Genomic DNA, 20,402 nt, shown 5'->3' with positions numbered 1-20,402 from the left:
TCTAAGGATATTGTCAAGTAACCAGTGTTGACATGAGAATGGAAAAATGATTTCTAGCCGGTTGAACACAATACATAGAGGGCGTGGTACCTCACATCAAACAAGTATAAAATATCCTGTAAACACATTCCCGGAAATGCTTCTTTTAGGAGGTAGGCTATACAACTCGTCACGTCAAGTAAGGTTCTACATTAAAAGCCAAATGTCACCGCTTATTTTCTCTTTTAATGGCTCGTGACTGCTGCCAACTTGACTAGCTACATGTAGAAATCACGAGACATAACCATCAACAAACTAACCTCAATGTAAGTATCAATAATGGAGGTTCCCTTACCAAAGTAAATGATAATAAATGATCAAGCAAAATATTCATAATTAAGTCGTATTTCAAGCTTAATGAGGAATTAAGTAAAGATACACACTCTCTCTCACCCTCACACAATGTAATGTTTTAGACCTTTATTTTGATATATGCATTAATATAACCGTAATATTCTGTGTTTGCCTTGTGTAAATTCTTCAGCTCACACCTTAAAAAATGTCCATTACTTGTCGGACTGAAAAGAAACCACGCTGGAAAATACACACATACATCCATAGTCTCGGTTATTTTGGTCACTTTACTTTTTCAACCTTTCTCACCCCTATACCAAAGGGGACTGCAGGCTTAATCTGTAAAAAGCACGTACGGAGGAAAGTGAGGATCGACTGCAAGACGCTGCAAGACCCATTGGCTGAACACGACTCGAGGTGCGAAGTCAGCAGGACTCAAAGCCTGCACTGTCTGCGGATGGTAGGGGTGTAGCCACACTGTCATATGTGAAGCATTCATTTCACGCGCAACTGCTCGAGTGCTGATTGCAGGCGCCTCATCCACGCGAGCAAGCACTGCTTCACAGGGTGTGAGCCGGATGTCTCCTACGTAGATATTTGGTCTCTGATGCTTCCCTTTGCTTGCCCATACACGAACACCATATCTGGAAGTTCCGTAATCAGGTACAACTCCATTTCGATAGGGCTGATCAACGTACCACTTCAACCCGTAAACACAGGCTGAAGCCTACAGTACAGACATCGCACACCGATGACGTCAATACACAGTACGCCATCTGCATTGGAGTCGTCGAGTTGTTGTTCTAGCTTCATGGAGCGCAGCGAGGGATCCAGGGAGCCTCCTCAGCTCGTCGGGATTGCCTCCCCTATTGTACTCTTAGCCCATATAGTGTGCAATACAGTCGGAGGTATCAGACCGATTTTTGCTTTAACTTTTGACTGCAGGGTGCAGTGGTGTGGCGGATACGGCGTTGGTCTTCTAATCCCAAATTAACGGGTTCAAACCCGACTGAGGTCTCTGGCTTTTAAGGGTGTTTAAAGGTGACAACCCCATTTCTTTAGCTTCCGGCACGTTAAAGAACTACTGCGGGACGTAATTCTGACACTGCGGACCTCAAACATCTTAGATTATTAATAACTTTTGACTCGAACGTTTCCGGACTACGGTTCCTGGTCTCAAATTGATCAATTTGCCGTCTTCCATCATCCCAGAAAGTTAGTAACCTCATCACGGATACACCCTGTATATTGCTACTACGATACTACAAATTTATTATATCACCTGCAACTGGAGAAGTAAGAACTCTGTTGATGATAATAATCAAATCAAATCAAATCAAATCAAATCAAATCAAATCAAATCAAATCAAATCAAATCAAATCAAATCAAATCAAATCAAATCAAATCAAATCAAATCAAATCAAATCAAATCAAATCAAATCAAATCAAATCAAATCAAATCAAATCAAATCAAATCAAATCAAATCAAATCAAATCAAATCAAATCAAATCAAATCAAATCGTTGTTATCCGTGTGCACTGTTATGTTAATTTGGATATCGATTACGATCAAAATAACGAAAATTAATAAATATTGCGAAATTTTCAAAATTCGGAAGGAAATGAATTGAGTAATGATATTGAGTTGGCTTGGTCGCTGTTGATATCAAGACTTTGAGTGCGATTCCTGGCCAGTTCAGATGTTTCAGCTCCGGTCTGATGAATGGAACGAACATCATTCATCCTCATGAGACAACTGAGGAGCTGTCGAAAATACGACTCAGAATTTCGTTACGCTTATCACCTACAACTCCAAAATCTTCAGATAAACTGCCTGGGACCGGACTCACTTGGCAGGTTCGATTCTGGCTCAGTCCAATTGTATTTGAAAGTGCACAAATACGTCAGCCTGTGTCGGTAAAGTTACTGCCACGTACAAGAACCCCTGCGGGACAAAATTGCGGCAACTCGGTGTCTCCGAAAAACCGTCAAAAGTAGTTAGCGGGATGTAAAAAACAAGACCATGATATTATTGTTATTATTACATACAATAAATCATTAGATACGTTTCCAGTAATATTGAATTGCTTGACTACTGGATGAAAAGAAGCCGACATTGCCCAATGATGTAGGAGATGGAGAAGCAGATAGAACACCGAACCAGGGTTGCTGTTTCTCTCACCCTGTCACGACTATGAGAGAAGTTACTTTAAGACCAGTTATATTCTGACCACTCGACAAGTTGTTTCGCAACTTATAGCGTTTGGAAGTTAGAGAGTATTAACAGTGTTAGTTTGCTAGTTTAACGGGGAGAATATTCTACAGGTAATATGGGTAGATTCTATTTCCTCTATAGGGGCACATACGTGTGCAGTGCGGATGACAACCGCGTGTCTTTCAACTAAGTACATCTTCCTATTTTGTTCTCTTTCATCAACCTCATGACAGTTTTTAGTAATAATTTGCAGCTCTCAATGGAAGAGTCATGATTATTTGCATAAAACCATCAATATTGCCTTGCTAATGCTTTCGACATTCAGTTGTAGGAGTCTGATAGATGGACCAATATTTATCATTAACGAGTTCTGAGAACTATTTCTGTTATTTCGTCGATATGTCGTTGCTAGGGGATCCTGTGGATAGTCTGGCTGCCTGTTTTCGCTGTTACTCAGTTAACACCACTCAGGAGGCTCGTGTGGGGCAATTAGAGTTTAAACCTACGGACGTGAGCTTAATACCACAATGCGCATCATATCTGGCGCAATCGCATCTACTCCTATTCATTGGCTTCCACTGCTAACTGCCACCTGATCTACGCCGATCTAACGCCCTTCAATCCAACTCTGCGTGATGCTGCTGACATGGTTGCTAAGAATTTTAAATCTCTTGATGAGTGGAAAGGTCGATGGGAAGCAGCAGCAGATGTGCATCTGCATACCTTCTTCTCAGGTCCCAAATTTCCAAGCAGATCCTACCTACCATGCAAGATCTAGTTGCCCTGAATAGAATGAGAACAAGTCATAGACGGTGCAGAGCCGCTCTCCATAATTGGAGAAAGCTACCTAATCCAGACTGTGACTGCGGAGCTCCACACCAGACTATTAATCATATCGTCAGGGAATGCAAGATTCGAGCCTATCACGGTGATGAAGCTGACTTCCTGCTGGTAACTCCAGATGCTGTGCGCTGAATTGAGGAACTATAGGCTATATTCAGTTGTGAAGCACAAATTACTTTATCATCTATAAATATGTATACATTATTGATATTGTTTGTATAAGCCATACGCTAAATGATAATTGATAGCTCTCAAATAACTGTATCTTTTTTGGATCTAACAAACGCATTTGACGCCGTAGACAACAATATACTCCTGATAAAACTTGTAAAGATAGGCATTCGTTCAATTCGTCAAAATCTCATTAAGAAGCTTTCTTTCTAACAGAATGCAACATGTCAATTAATTTTTGTTCTTATATCTTTAAATATGAATGACCTATGTGAGATAAACTCTTATGCAAAAATTACCGCATATGCTGATAATTAGTGCTTCCAGTGTCACAGTCGGATAATGACCCTTTTCATAACAGCTATTTCCTTCTTTCTGACATTCAGTCCATAGGCAACTACATAAGTGGAATCAGGCAGTCGTTGCCAGAAGAATGTTCTAACGAATCAGTGCCAGTGTACAAGTATTGCCCATTTACGTCCGCTGACGTAGAAGGATCATTTTCAGCGTATAAATTAATTCTTTCCGACAACAGAAAGTCACTGACGCCTGAAAACTTTGAAAAACTGTTAACAACCTTTTGCAAGGCATGAAACATGTTTATCAATTTAACACTGAATTAAAATTAAATAATGCCTTTGGTAAGTGTATTTTGTTTTTATTTTTAGTGCATCGGTGTGCTCAGAGATTGATTAATTTTGACGTACTGTACTCAAATTGTCAAGTAACTCTCAAGTAAATCTAGCACCTTACCCCTAAAGCCGTATTTTTCCAATTTCTGGAGGATATAGTGATATAATATACTATCGAATGACTTTCCAAGGTAGAAAAATATCCCTGTGGAGAGCAGAGAGGAATTACAATGTTCATGTATTCTCTTGATTAAGGTGGATGTGGCATTAGTCGTTTCAAGATTTTTAATGAAAACTCTGTGGTCGAAAGTAAGTGGCGGTTTTCTAAAAATAGGTAAATATTGTTTTTTAAGCATTCCTCGAATATTTCTGATATCGTTGTAGTTATCGAAATGGATCTGTAATTTCTAATGTCGTAAATATTTCCACACTTGTGAAGGGGTTTTACTATTGTTGTTTTAAGCTTCTTTGGAAAGCAAGCTAAGGTTAATGAATCATTGATAATATTCAGCAACGGTTCCTTTCATGATTTTATATTTTCTTTAATAATTCGAGCCGAAATATTGTCTATTCCTACAGCTTTGTTTTCTCTACTTTACTTGGATCGTATTCGGAAGCAAGTATGAGGGTTGAGACCGATATTTAATGTGGAGTCGGAAATCTGTCTGTGATGCTTTGCTTTCTCAGTGGTTTAGTTAATGAAATAAGTGTAAAATTTATTAGAAATATGTAAGTCGTCTTTAAAAATTTCAGCTTTATATCTGATTTCCTTCATCACTTCTTTTCTAACAAACCCAAGTGTTATTTCATTGACTATGCTCCATACCTTACGTCGGTTATTTGAATTGCGATTGATCAGCTCCCTATAATACTCTATTTTCGTTTTCACAATTAGATAATTTAGTTTCTTTCCTATATTTCCTACCAAGCTGGATAGATGCATTCGCTCAAGTGCGGCCAGTATCCAGTTTTCGGGAGATAGTGGGTTCGAACCCCACTGTCGGCAGCCCTGAATGTGGTTTTCCGTGGTTTCCCATGTTCACACCAGGCAAATCCTGGGGCTGTACCTTAATTAAGGCCACGGCCGCTTCCTTACCATTCCTAGCCCTTTCCTGTCCCATCGTCGCCATAAGGGCTATCTGTGTCGGTGCGACGCAAAGCACCTTGCCTATATTTCCTATACTGTTCTTGAATTTCCAAGTTATCCTAATTTTTTAGATATTGTTGATAAAATCGGTCTCTTGTGTGAATAGATTTCACCAAGCCGTAAGTAATCCATTCTGTTATTTTAACTTCCTTTGATTTCAGTTGAACAGTGCACAGGCTCATGCAGCTTTTAATCGTATTCACGAATTTGTAAAGTTTGATATTAGACTGTTACCAAGAGATATATTGTTTACTTATGACCTACAGGAAATATAAGCAGCCTGGACCAGCATAGTAGTTAACTGTGAAAAGGGTACCGGTGGGATTACGGAGAAATTACACCTTTTTACCTCCAAAATTATCTTATGAATCACAAGTGTGTTACCTTGCTCCTAATCTCTTCACACACAAGCCCAGACAAAGGAAAATAAAATTTCTTTTAACTTCTGCCTTAAAACAGAATGATGTAGATGATTCAGCATAGAGGTATAAATGCTATCCACTTCACAGGACCGAGATGACATATGTAACACATTGGTGTAACTTAATATTTATACTCAATTATGATATTTTGGGATTTTCTTGACGTCAGAGGTAAATTATGGTAAGAGACCATACAATGAGGAGGCATAAGATTAAACGGTTGTACGATCACTTACCATTGTTTGTCACTGAGTTCTCCTTGCACATTCGATAGTATCACATAGATTATCTTCCCTCACACAAATACAATAGTGTACCCATGGGAAGACACAACCAAAATAAGTGACATATGATAAAAGCACAAAATCGTCGTTTTTGCATTTACGATAGTTTCCCTCTGACGTCCAGTATTACTGAATCAATTGTGTAGTGGAAGCAGCAATGTGTGCAAAAACAATATTTGAATAACAAAAACAAAAACATTAAAATACTGTATAAATTCATCCGATGATATTTTGTGTCTGTCCTCCCTCTACATATTTCCCTGCAGCATGACATCTCTCCGATGTAGATTTCATGAACTCAAAGATGCATTGCTGAGTTCCTATGGTTACAATTTTCGTAACATAGGCAGCTACTGATCAAATAATAAAGAAGTGAATATAAAATTTTGTGAAAATACTTTTAAGCTTTCAGTTCGTGAATAAATATTTTCATTCTCTTTACCTGAGACAAAAGAGACAGTTTATCATCAAATAGAACGCTGAACGGTAATTACAATATAAATGTATGTTCACTGAATACAGTAGCAACATTGTCCCATATATAATTTCCTTTTGCACAGTATTGACACAAGCGACTTATGCTACCTTCCGAACTACATTCACAAAGGTGCACTTACGCTTGCCGTTAGCCTTTCACCAGAAACGATATAAATTAATTACAGACATTCGTTTTACAGCAGGGTGGGTGGAAGACCTGTCATGTAGATGCTTCAAGTCTTTCATCTGTGGGGCGACGCCCTGGCGAACTTTGCACTTCTGATATCACGTGATGTAACTGATTGGTTGATTGCATGTCGTCGCACTGAATTAAAACCCTAGAGAAGAAATGTTTGAGAAATTCGCTTATTTCTTTCGATGACAATAAAAAATATAATTCATTTGTGGATGTTACAGAACCCTACTTTACATTTTCATTCATGAAATGACGCATGAATAAAGAAGCTTCCACAGCTTGAAACCTCGGACGTTCATTTATTTATTCTCAGTGTAACTGGTCATGAGTCCCAAAGTGCAATGTTCACAACAAATCAACAAATAAGTAAAACAGTTAACGAACATATTATATTAATTACTTTTCAGTGACACACTAACCGGATTAAAAACAATGTAACTAATATCACATCACAGAACTCCCATAATGTAATTCAATACTATACAATCATATCGCAATGTGATTAAGTTATAGGGAAAATGGTTTTTATATAAAACTTCAAAAAAATATTAAAGCAGGATATTTCACTTAGAATGTAATTGACGAATATGATTTACAAAGTTTGCACTAGTACCGGTCAAAAGTTTACGACCACATAAATAAATCACGAAATGTCGTATAGAACCTGAAATTGTGGTACTAGACCTCTGTAATTTTCGTTTTGAGCTCTCACATCTAATAGGATATATGTCACCTGATTTCATTGAGTTAGGCTAAATTCTGCAGAAGTTATGAATTTTTAACTCTTGGAAGGTCAGGCCAAAAAAATTTAAAACATTTGTAAGATAATGTACTGTACACTCTAATTGGTTGCAAGTATCACCAAAAAGAATTTTTGTAGACTTAGGAATATAAAAATATAAAAATTCCGAAAATATGCGGCACTGAATTTTCTACGTGCTTTATTTTTTTGAACCAGGGCCAAAATTGTTGATTTTTCTTTGCCTTTTTCATGTAAGGCCCAACGTCTCAGGACGAGCTATCGGCGTCAGACTTATCTGCCCTGATAGTTTCATTTTCACTCTGCGGATGGCATCCAAGAACACATTTCTGATGCTGATAGCTCATACTGAGACCTATGACAAGGAAACATTTACTATTTTTAGCGCTGGTTTGAAACAAAAATAAACGCAAAAAAACGGGTGTCGCATTTTTTTCGGAATTTTTATATTTATACTAAAATAGCCCCTAACTATTGCTAGGTCTATAAAAGAATCTTGGTGGTGATGCTTGAAACCAATTAGAGTATACAGTACATAATATTTCCAAAAATGTTGACTTTCTGATGTGACCTTACAACATTTAAAATTGTAAAACTTATACAAAACTTAGCGTGAATCACTGAAATCAGGTGATGCTTGTCATATTAGATACAAGAGCTCAGAGGAAAAAATAAAGAGGTCTAGTAGCACAATTGTAGGTTCTAGATGGAACTTCATGATTTTTTAATGTGGTCCTAAACTTTTGACCGGTACTGTAATTGAAAAACACAGCATTACATCAAGAAGTAAATAAGATTCTGTCGTTCTAAACAGACCTACATATACATACTATTCTCTGGTCCCATTGTTCTATTAATTAATTAATTAATTAATTAAATAACCTAGTAACTGAAGGATATATTTCGGCGTCGACTTGGTTTCTGTGGTGTATAGAAATATATTTGCTGTAACATAAATTTTTTGAATCATCAACATTATAATTAATTGTTTTATGCAGGATGTTCATAGAGAAAAATAAGGTTTATTAAACCATCAACTTCCCTATGTACGGGCTGCCAACAATGTACAAAGTACTGAACCCATGACCTTTGTGCCCTAAGAACATTATGCATAATGTAACAATTAAACTAAAAGTTGGATTCTTGATAGCATGGATTTGACACGTGACGAGGGGGTGATTACCTTCGGTCCCACGCTCTGGGGTACGTGCCGTCAACCACACGTGTCGACGGCGGAAGAATCTCAAGTCATTTTTATGAAATATTTCAAAGCGCGTGTACATGGCGTGACCACGCCAAGTCAAAAAAATATAGTGCCTATCAAAGGAGGTCAATCATCTCACAAATCGAACCCGTAAAAATTTTAAATGTCCGTGAACACTACCGCCAGAAATGTAGCAAGCATGTAGTCACTTTCAAAACTCTTGAAATTGCAGTTTAGGTGAGTCAGAAAATTTATAGAAATTTTCTTGGCGGCAAAGGGAGAGATCCGAAGAGAGGGGGTAACTGCTATAAATATGAAGGGACGCCATGACGAAGTCTCCTTCTCCGGCATTTGTGATACAAAGCGGACGAAAAATTGTTGAGCTGCTCTGCGAAATCAAACCAACGAAAGTAGACTGAGTTCAACTGCAGATTTTAGCCATTGCGGCTAGGTCTTGACTCCGTGAGGAGATAGTTTTCTTGAGTGAAATAATTGTACCAGATAGGACGGTCAAAGTACTGAATAAATTCTAATGTGATTAAGTAATTCGTGTGCGGAGATAATTATAGTCCATCGTGTGCGCTCAACAAACAAGTGAAGGGTATTTTCTTCTTTTTAATGCTTTATTCCAGGAAACCTGAAGAAAATTAACAATGAATTGTGAAGCTATGAATGTAAAAATGGCTAAATAAAATGCCAGGGTCGCAGGTGAGCCCTATGACGAATACTGGCGTGACGACATGAGGTAGGTGACTTTCCATCTTACTACCTCTTATATCTTGTCTCGTGATTTCTTGTATTTGAATGGGGATATACGATGCAGTGGTCACCCCTACTAGGTTTTGTAAATGTGAGAGTACGACTAAAAGAGTCATTTGTTTTATTTTCCACTTGGATAAAAGTTTGAAGTCTTGCGAGTGCCGTATAATGTTGTAAAAGTATTGAATAGGGTTTCGTAGTGATATCACGTCCAATGTAGATCGTCATCCGTGTGAGTGTACTGCCGGTATTTTGTGATGTCAAATTAAGATGTTCATTCGACGTAAAATTCTTCTGTCTGCAATTTGACGTTAATAATAATAATCCATGGTCACTCATTTTCAATCGAGTGGAAGCGCGCTGTCGGGTGAGAACCTAGGGTGATGAATTTGGTCACGGAGAGAAACGTTTTTCTATGCCCATTTTAAACTGTGTCTGACTGACAATAAAAGATCTAGTAGAATGTTTCAGTCATTTCTCGTAGAAATCAAGTTATTAAATACGATCTCATTTATGCGATGTTATTCATGATTAATGCATTGTGCGATATTAGACGTCGGGATTTCTAGTGAGGATTTTATTCCAGTTCTTTGTCGATGATAAATGTGGAGCTGGGAAATAGAGGTTAGTTTTGTGAATCAGGTTAGACCTGTCATTGAAGCCGGAACACGGAAGCCCGAGGAATGTTTTATATGAGTTGAGATGAGATGTGCGAATCAGGTTAGAGTCCTGTCATTGAAGCCGGGACATGATAGCCCGAGGAATATTTTATAATGTTGGGAATGGAAAGAAATTCATAGAAATCCATAGCGGTAATAATTGGCGACGCGTATAATTAGTGTGGGCATCTTGAAGCATAACCTGTGCATTTTGTTGGTTAGAATATCGTATTTGTTAATTATGTCGGCAGAGTTTAAAGGTGAGCATTTTGAGAAGCCAGTCAACTGGAACAAACAGGTGTTTCATGTAACTGCCAAGCGAACTGGGGGTGAGAGGCCTCGGCTGAGCGGGGATGTAACGGGAAAAGAGTGGAGTTGAGATTGTACTGTAATTCTCGGCCAGGGGAAACGTTAAAATGCTGGATTTAGTTGAAATTCATAGCCGGTAATGATCTAAGTATTGTGAAATACTGTAATTGGGGACGTAATGAACATTTGAAATCACGAACTTTGAGTATAAGAAACAGAGTAACCCAATTTCAGGGTTGTCCAAAATATAGAGCGATGGTCGTGATGATCGGTTTGTCTGTGAGGGGTGTGCAAAATTCATAATGGTAATGACGAGATATGACATCGTAATTATATGGCGAGTTGTTTGGTTTGTACGTGGATTATTAGGATATCCAAGTGTTAATAACGGTTAGGACTAGATTAGATTTTTAAGCGTGGTATCACGAGACAGGATATATATAGCTGGACATGAATTATGTAAAATTCTTTTCCAGCCAGATAAACATCGCAATATTGAACTCACATCACAGCTGCGTAGAAATTTGTGAAGAAACCAGAGTCCGCGGAGATAAAATTTGTTGTTCGTTAATATTTCGTTAAATCATTTAAATTTATTTAATTATTAAATTCAGTGAAACCGCATTTGAAATAACTTTAATCAAGCGAATAACTTGGAGATGCATTCTGGAAATTTTAGTTTGTTTTCTGGGGAATATTAACATGTAAAGTAACGATTAAGGGGACATATCCGAAGGAAATGGATTTTTACTGCCACAAAGTTTGTGAGCATTGCTATTGTTGTAATTATTGAACTTTGATTGATTGAGCAGTGAATGTGCTGGGGATAGTAAAGTGGAACTTTGGTCATCAACCGATGTAACTTAATTGTGTTTAGCCTTCAGCCTAGAAACTTGGATGGTCAGGGGGTCATCAACCTCAGTGACTTAGATTAGGGCCATATGGCATTGTAGCATCCTTTCCTTGCGGTCATCATCCACAATGACTTTAAAGTAACTTGGAAGATTAGATGTCGGTCCATGACATAGACGCAGGTCACATCGATTCAATTAAGGGTCCATGCCGTAGAACCACTGTGTGGCACACACCGATTGGACGGCCTTAATTATAACCAGAGTCCAGAGTTCGTGTGACGAGAGCTGGACCATAACGAATCACTATGATGGTACATGTGGTCTCACATGGAAGCCGAATTTAAGGATTTCCAGACTTTTTGCTTTCTTAAATGATTAATAATTGAGACAATGGTTTCTAGTATGAATGCCCGTCAGGCAGTTACGTTAAAGTCTCACACCAGTGTTCGGACGTTTATGTAAAAGTGATTGTGGTGTCCAGTGGACACAATTGACTTCTCTGATACTGTTGACATACCATGATGCTTCAGAATTTTCCTGAATAAATAGGAATCTTTTAAATAGACCTTTCATTCCAGTAGATAGATTAGAATTACTGAACCCTACCTTTACCTCAGCAAGTGACGAAGAACCCGAAACGACCCAAGAGACAGATCTCATGAACTTTGCTGATAGGTAAGAAAGGTAGGTATCCCTCAATATGGACCAAAGGGTTCAGTACACAATAGACAGATGAACAATGTAAATGTAGGCTTGATTGAAGGGAGGCTAAAGTACAGTTTTGTCTGTCGCGCAAGTTATAATTCAGTGAATCCAATTCAGTTACGAAGGACATTTTGTTTTAAGGAGTTTTTTCACTTTCATTCAGTTAATATATCGGGGCTAAAGTAACAGTCAATTGCAAGACGTATTCCTCTGTTGTTGTGGCATTTTTAATTTTTCCGAATTGAAAATAACTCACTTGTTATGTTAGTTAATGTGTTGTAACAGATTTGTAATGAAAAGTTTGTCGTTTTAGGGTATTATTTCACAGAAAAACTAATTTAATTTGGTACATAATGGTAATTTGTGGATTTGTGAATGCATAGTTATTTAAATGTAATATTTTAAGAGATATAAAATGCATTTGAGACATTACAGTTACTTTCAAAACTTACCACATCGAAGGAAAATGCCTGTTGCATGCGAGTAATACCAATACAGGAATCATCAGTGCACAGTTTTAAATTAGCTTGTACTGTTAAGAAATCATGGGATGCATGTAAGCTATGAGCCAAATTAATAAGACAAAAATGTCTTTATATTGTTCATGAAGAACAGTGCCATGTTTGATCCAAAATTTTTGCCGGCCTCAGGAGGATTTCATATATTTTATACGGAATACTTCAAGGGTAAAGCTATTCGCCTGTACGTCGGTAAATTTAAATAAATAGTGTGGGTGTTTATCTTGACGGTACTTCTGCTTCGAGAGGCACGAGGATCTTTTACTACATGTTGTTTTAAAATTAGCTTCTTCTTTTTAAATAGGTGGTAGTGTAGGAGGGTTAAATTGTGGTGAGTAGAACAGCCCCATCACCGGGCATGCCGGAACATTATTCAATTTACGGATATAAAAAGCTAGGAGAGGAGAACTATCTAACGGGAGATGGGCTATACACAAACACTACTCTTCATGGTGCTTTTTATTCCCCTCATAAACTGGACTGGGAGAGTCAGTTGCATTTTGACCGGGGTTTGTGGACTTGAAAATATGATGCAATACATTATTGCTCTAATTAGAAGATGCACAACAATTAACTTCTGTTTCTTCCTCTTATCAGCGTCAATCAATTCATCACTGATCTACATTTAGGACTGTTGCTCAGGTGTCAGATTCCCTAATTATTTTAACCAACGGTAGGTGGTGTTCCCAAGCGGTCACCCATCCTAGTAACGATCATAAACAATGTTGCTTACTGCAATGATCAGTAACCGGTAACCGGTTTATTCAACAAGATATCGCCATTCTTCTTCTTCTTCTTCTTCTTCTTCTTCTTCTTCTTCTTCTTATTCTTATTATTATTATTATTATTATTATTGGTACGTAATTTTCCGTGGCTCGCAGAGGGAAGGAATCGTAAGGAGTGAATGGCTGGACGAAGCAATATTTTAAGTTCAAAGAAACCTATTAACATGCCTTACATTTATATTTTTTTGTCTTCAACATAATAAATCTTTAATATCACAATAACAGTATAATAGACAATACATAAATTGAGAGGAAAGCTCAGACAACAACAATCTTTCGTTCAAGCACTCGGTAAATTTCACAAAGACCGAAAGTTGAGCTCGGCAGCTCTGAATACAAATTTACCAGAAAAGATCAGAAGCTAGAGATAATTTACATGTAAAGAGCAAAAAACACACCTCATTACAAATGAACACGAAGCTCATAATAAATTGCATGCGTATGAGCACGGAAGCTCAGGCACTTTCGAAATGGAGGGTCAGAGAAGTCTGACCTTTACCAGATTGTTAAATGGTAGAGATTAGGCCGGCCTATACAGCTTAATATTGATATTCCACAAAAGAAAGAAGCCGTATATTATAACACCATCACAAATCGATTCTCTAACCTAGGTGTCCATTTAACAACTTCTACAATAAGACCCCGAAACGGGCTAAAAGTATATATTACAATTAGAAAGGAAATCACCCGTTGCTTAAAAACTACAAGAACACTCGTTATTTACAAGACAGGGGAATCCACAAGAAACATCGGAGCTAATGATCCATTGTAAACAGGAGCAGAAGATCCATAATACACGGCCGCAAAAATGGCGAATAAGGAACAATAAAGGTTAAATGTTAGAAACAAGGCCGAAAACAAATTTAATGGAGATAAAACCACAGTACTCGAGAGATAGTTCACATAGTATATAACTGGGGTTAGGCCCCACGAAACAGAGGCTAATCCATACTACTCGCTGAAGAAGTTAAAGTAAAACGTTAAAAGCTAAAAGGAACAATTTAAATTTAACGGTTGCAGAAAAATCTTGCCTCCAAATTCTAAGTTGATAGGAAGTTAAACGAGGGTACGTCACTCGTGCTTCCTTGTATTTTACAAAGACCCATCAGGGTAAGTTCGAAGTCGTCCGGCTCCATGGTGTAGGAGGCAACGCGTCCGGCTGTCACCCGGCGGCCCCGGGTTCGAATTCCGGGCCAGGTCAGGGGTCTTAATTGTAAATGATTAATATCCCTGGCCTGGGGACTCACATTCAACACTTTACAATTCCGCCATTTACAAAATACACGCAGGTTCCTCACATAAGGTGCAAGTAGGTGCAAAATATCTTTCTAGGTCGACGCCCTGAACAAATAGCATTTTTTTTTTAAAGTTCGTAGTCCGGAGACAGAGAACGGTAGCCAATATTGAAGTTAAATATTTCCAAAGAAAAGTGCATCAAGATTTAAAAGAGAACTGAACCTGAAAATTACATTCTCAAAGGGGTCATAGAGATCTTCCCTAAGTACACACGCAGGTAAATCACAATGTATTTGGTATTCTGCCTACTTGTCAGTCTATTCTCACGCTGGCCGATCTGCCACCTCCATTGATTACCGTCTCAGAGAGACACTCCTCTCCGATGCTCAACACAAGTTACACTGCCACCAGGCAAAACCAAGAAAATAGCAAAAACCCTCCTTAAACAGCAATCTAGTCGAACATACCAGAAGGGAAAGGAAAAGAAGACGTAATTGGAGAATAGGCTTTTAGGAGAGGAGCAATATTATTGGAGCACTTTACTAGCAGGGGTGGCAACATAAACAACGCATACAGACAACGTGATCAAACTTAGAAAAACAACATTTCTTCATGTTAGTTAAAGTCCTTGAATATTATATTGCGTTAGTCATGCACCAGTCGAGACATCTATTCCTTAAAGTTGGAATTTCTTCCATCAGATAGTTCATGCATTTCGCAGTAGGCAACATTACATTAGAACTGGAGGACGATTTGAAGATTCGAAGAAGCCAAATTCACTGCTGAATTATTATTATTATTATTATTATTATTATTATTGTTACGGAGTTTTCCCGTGGTAGGTAGAGGTGAAAGTAGGTGCGGGTGTGAATAGGTCTCCAGCTACGAAAGCAAAATTAATTTAAAATTTAACAAGGTTATATTTTCTTTTCAAAACAAAGAAATAACAAGCATGGCAGGTACAAAGTAGCAAATCAAAAAGGGTAGTTACAATATTTACAGGAATTGGGCTTCGCGCCCTGACTTTACACTGCTTGGGCAATCAGCTCAGTTTTACCCCAAACACAAGTTTCAACCGAGGGGCAGAAAACCCCCTTCATGCCTAGGAGCCCTTGCTCCAAATTACACTGAAAAGCCTCCGCGAGGCGTACAACATTCAATTTTCAAAAGAGCCACTCGCTCTCAAAATTTAAACCAAACTCCACCTTCAAGTTGTCCTCAACGGACATAAACACAGGGGTAAAATACCCAATCTACTGAGGTCTATTAAATGAAAAGCAGGTTAATTAAATGACCTCTAAAATAACAATTTGAGAGGAGGCGAGCTTGCACTCCTAATACACTTTGATTAAGACCTACTTGGCACTAGGCCGTTAATACAAGGGCTAATCCCATGCTAAAGAGGTGACTTAAGAAAAGAACAATTTGTTTTACGTTATCGAAGAATAGGTTGAGAAAAATAAGTTCACCTCAAAACAATAAGAGTGGGAGCTCGAGAGGGTTAGCACTCTCTATCCCAGTATGTAGCTTAAAAGAGAATAGAAGAAAAGATCGTTACATTTTAGGAAAAGGTTACATGGAGGAACGCTTCGCACCCGCCCCGAGAGTTAAACTGCTGAGCTAGCAAAGAAAGAATTTATTAATCGGCCATTACCTTATTGATGACCGCTGCCGAGGAAAGAGGCGCTTCCCGCCTCCTGCTATGTACTTTATACACTGAAAGATGGAACAGAAGTGGCCCGGAGACCCTAAAATCAGCAGTTTATATCCTCTCGCGGAAGGTTCTAGGCGTTAGGGGAATGAAAACACCCTCCCACAAACTTTTTATTGGCTCGGGTACAGAAACATATCCAAGTTGGGGGAAGATACATCGGATTGGTCGGAAATAACTCAAAGAAATTCAGGATTGGTTAAATGCAAAACAAGGGGAAAGAGAGGGGTATACAGCCAACTTAAACAATAACTGAAATTTTTTTTAGCAAAGACAAACATTTGAAATAAAAATTTCACCAACAAAATAGTTCTTTGACTCCGCACTAGGTTGCATTATTGTTGATCTTCAGTAGTGTCCTCTAGAAGAGAAAGTTCACACTTCTTACTTCAAGTGAAACAAAACCACATCAAAAATGACACAGTTCAAAAACTCAAAATTTTCCACGTGGTGACATCTTCTGAGAAAGTAGAGAATTAATAGCGTAGATAAAGTTCAGACTTCCTCCAGCAGAGGAGTTTCAACTGGCGCACATTTTAAATTAGCGGAGTGGAGGTGTACCGCCCGGTACAGACCTCCCCCCCCAAAAGTTCCTCCCGGGGTGACACATGAAATTGTTTGAAAACAAGGTCCAAGTTTTGATGTAGATATGGAGATTAATTGCCAAAAAAATATTTATAAGATTTTCTTAATTTGGTTTGATTCAGTTTCAAAATTTTGTTGTTGCAGGTGAAGTAAAGTTTTTAAGTTTGTAGAAGTAGAATTCCGAAGGTGGACTTTTAATACTTAAAAGTGATGAAACATTTTGCAATGTCCACCAAATATTGCTGTTGAATTCCCAAGTGTAGTCATTGCTTATCGTAACTGTTCATGTAGTTGATGTTAATGAAGTTGGATGGCCAGACCGGCCGTTGCAGCTTGCGTCCAAAGGAGGCCGCTCGGACCCCTCAAGTACCCTGAGATACCGCTCGCCCGCACTATGAGGGGAGCAGAGGTGTTGAAACACGCCGCGCCCGCGGTGAACATATACAGGCTGCGGGCAATTAGCTGGTCGTGCGCCGCACATCAGCCTTGGCCGGGAGGAGAGCTCCGGCTCGCCGTGCACATGTCGTCCTCGCTGGGGCCGAGGGGGCCCGTCCTCGAACCCAGCCGCGGCACAGCGCCGCGCGGCTGCGGGGGCACTGAAACATTAAAGCTAGGCGGCAGAATTGTGTTGGACCATCATGTTTCTTTGGAGGGCACAGGCATGTAGAGAGATTGAGGGGCCAGCGGCGTGCAGATATCCATGGCATTTCATCTAAGCCAGCCACTGTGTGTAGTGGAGCAGGAGACGGGAGCGTGGTAATGGCCGTGGCAAGGACAGGATGGCAGTTTAACAAATTGGGGGAGGTTTATAAGAAATGCTTAAATATAGAGAAATATAATAGAAGGAGCAGAAAGCCTTAAGAGTGGAACTCACAAAAAAAATATAACCTTCATATTCCTATCAAATTATATGAAGCAAGTTGAAACAAAATTTACACCGGTTTCACCTGGGACAGGTGAACCCTAAATATCCTCTCGGTGGCTGGATTGCTTACTAACAATGTAACCGGAGTAAGAAAATCGAGAATGATGCATGGCCCATGAAATCTGGGGGCAAGCTTGCCCGCGGGAACAAAATTCTTGACCATCACCTGGTCACCTACCTTCAAAGTGGTGGGTCTCCGTCCACGATCATACTTTTCTCTAACCTTTTCATGAGATACCTTAAGATTGGCTTTAGCCTTCTTCCAAAGATCTTTAATATTATCCGGATCTATTGTCTCGGGTAGAATGTCACTCAGAGACCAAAGGTTAGAGAGCGGCGTGTTGGGAACTAACTTGAACATCAAGGAAGCTGGAGTGAACTTATGAGATTCATGAACCGCTGAATTCAAAGCAAAAGCTAACCAATGCAGGGACGTGTCCCACCTGGAATGATCTTCATGATGATAGGCAATAAGTGCGGACCTGAGATTACGATTAACCCGTTCAGCCAGAGATGGTTGAGGGTAATAAGCAGAAGTAGTTACATGAGAGATGGATAAGTCAAAACAGAATTTACGAAATAAATTAGATGTAAAAGCCTTAGCAATATCAGATACAATATATTGGCACGGACCAAAAGAAGCAAAAATAGAATTTAAGCAAGTAATGGTAGACTGAGCGGTAGCCAGCTTAGTCGGAAATAACCAAGAAAATCTGGTAAAACCATCTACACACACAAAGATGAACTTGTTGGCATTACCCTTCGACTGGGGGAAGGGTCCTACATAATCAATATACAGGCGTTCCATGGGGCGCGATGCTTGATGCGAAGACAAAAGGCCTACCTTGGTGGACATGGTGGGTTTACTGAGCAAACAGGATTTACAAGCCTTTACTAGTTCACGGATTTCACCGTCCATACCTTTCCAGATGAACATTTCACGAATCTTTTCACGAGTTTTAAAGATACCAAGATGCCCTCCTAATGGGGTCTCATGATAATACTTGAAGATCATAGGTACAAGAACCGCTGGAACAACAACCTTCATCATCTTATCATGCCTCGAAGGGCAACATAGAACACCATTCCTCAGAACATAAGGGACAACGTGTTCCCCAGAAGAAAGGGTTTCCATTATCGGAGCCAGCGTCGGATCTTCACGTTGGTATTTCTCGATATCCCTAAAGAGCATGGGGGCATCCGTTAAGATGGCATTAACATCAGATAGTATGGACTCGGGAGGTGATGAACTGTCGACCGGTTCTTGGGTCTCGACGTCGTTAGAAAACATACGGCTGAGTCCATCAGCAACAACATTTTCGGTACCTCTGATATGTCTAACATCAAACTGGAAGGCAGAAATACGGATGGCCCAACGGGCTATACGACCAGTACGACGCGGCCTACCTAAGACCCAGCTTAGGGCTTGATTATCTGTCTCCAGGTCGAATTTAACATGTTCCAGATAGAGACGGAACTTCTCTAAGGCGAATAAGACTGCCAAACCTTCGAGCTCATAGATGGAATACTTGGCTTCTTGAGCCGACAATGTCCTAGACGCATAGGCGATGGGGCGCCTCCCTAGTTCAGTCTCTTGAAGAAGGACTGCAGCTACCGCTGACGACGACGCGTCGGTTTGGACGATGAATTTCTTCGAGAAATCAGGCATAGCAAGTACAGGGGCATTACAAAGTGCTAATTTAAGGTCTTCAAAAGCGGCTTGTTGAGAAGGTCCCCATTCGAATTTGATGCCTTTCGTACGAAGATAGGTTTAAGGGCGCCGCTCTATTAGCGAAGTTAGGAATAAACTTCCTGAAGAAATTCACCATACCAATGAACCTGGCGATACCTTTAATGTCCTTGGGAGGTTTGAAATCACGGATGGCCTGTGTTCTAGAATGATCGACTGCTACACCATCAGGTGACACAATATGCCCTAGGAAAGACATAGAGGGCTTAGCAAAGGCAACCTTGGACAACTTAACAGTTAACCCAGCCTTACGAAGGCGATCGAGAACCTCTCGCAGATGATCTAGATGTTCTTCAAAAGTCTCTGAAAATACGACGACATCATCCAAGTAGTGATATAAGTACTCAAATTTGATGTCGGAGAAGACCCTATCTAGTAGCCTAGTGAGTACAGCTGCTCCGGTGGGGAGCCCGAAAGGCACGCGGTTGTATTCGTATAAATTCCAGTCCGTGGCAAACGCTGTAAGATGTTTAGACTCTTCGGCAAGGGGAATTTGATTATAGGCCTGATTCAAGTCCAAGATAGTAAAGAACTTGGCCTTACGAAACCATGAAAAACAAGAATGAAGGTCGGGAAGGGGCACAGATTGTAACACCACCTTCCGATTGAGAGCCCTGTAATCAATGACAGGCCTGAAGCCTCCTTGGGGTTTCGGGACTAAAAAAATAGGCGAAGAATACGCTGACTTAGAGGGCCTAATAATACCGTCCTTCAACATCTGATCGATGATTTCTTTTAGAGCCTTCATTTTAGGTGGAGATAGCCTATAAGGTGGAAAACGGACAGGAATCGAATCCGTGACCTCAATTTTGTATTCAATAAGGTCAGTAACACCAAGAGTATCAGAGAACACCTCGGGAAACGACTGACACAATTTGCGAATACTATCAGCCTGCTCCTCAGGTAGATGTCTAAGGTCTA

Source organism: Anabrus simplex, chromosome 7 (genome assembly GCF_040414725.1).
Source record: "Anabrus simplex isolate iqAnaSimp1 chromosome 7, ASM4041472v1, whole genome shotgun sequence".
NCBI classification, from domain to species: domain Eukaryota; kingdom Metazoa; phylum Arthropoda; class Insecta; order Orthoptera; family Tettigoniidae; genus Anabrus; species Anabrus simplex.
The sequence above is the reverse complement of the archived record's forward strand: the minus strand, read 5'-3'. Positions refer to the sequence as shown.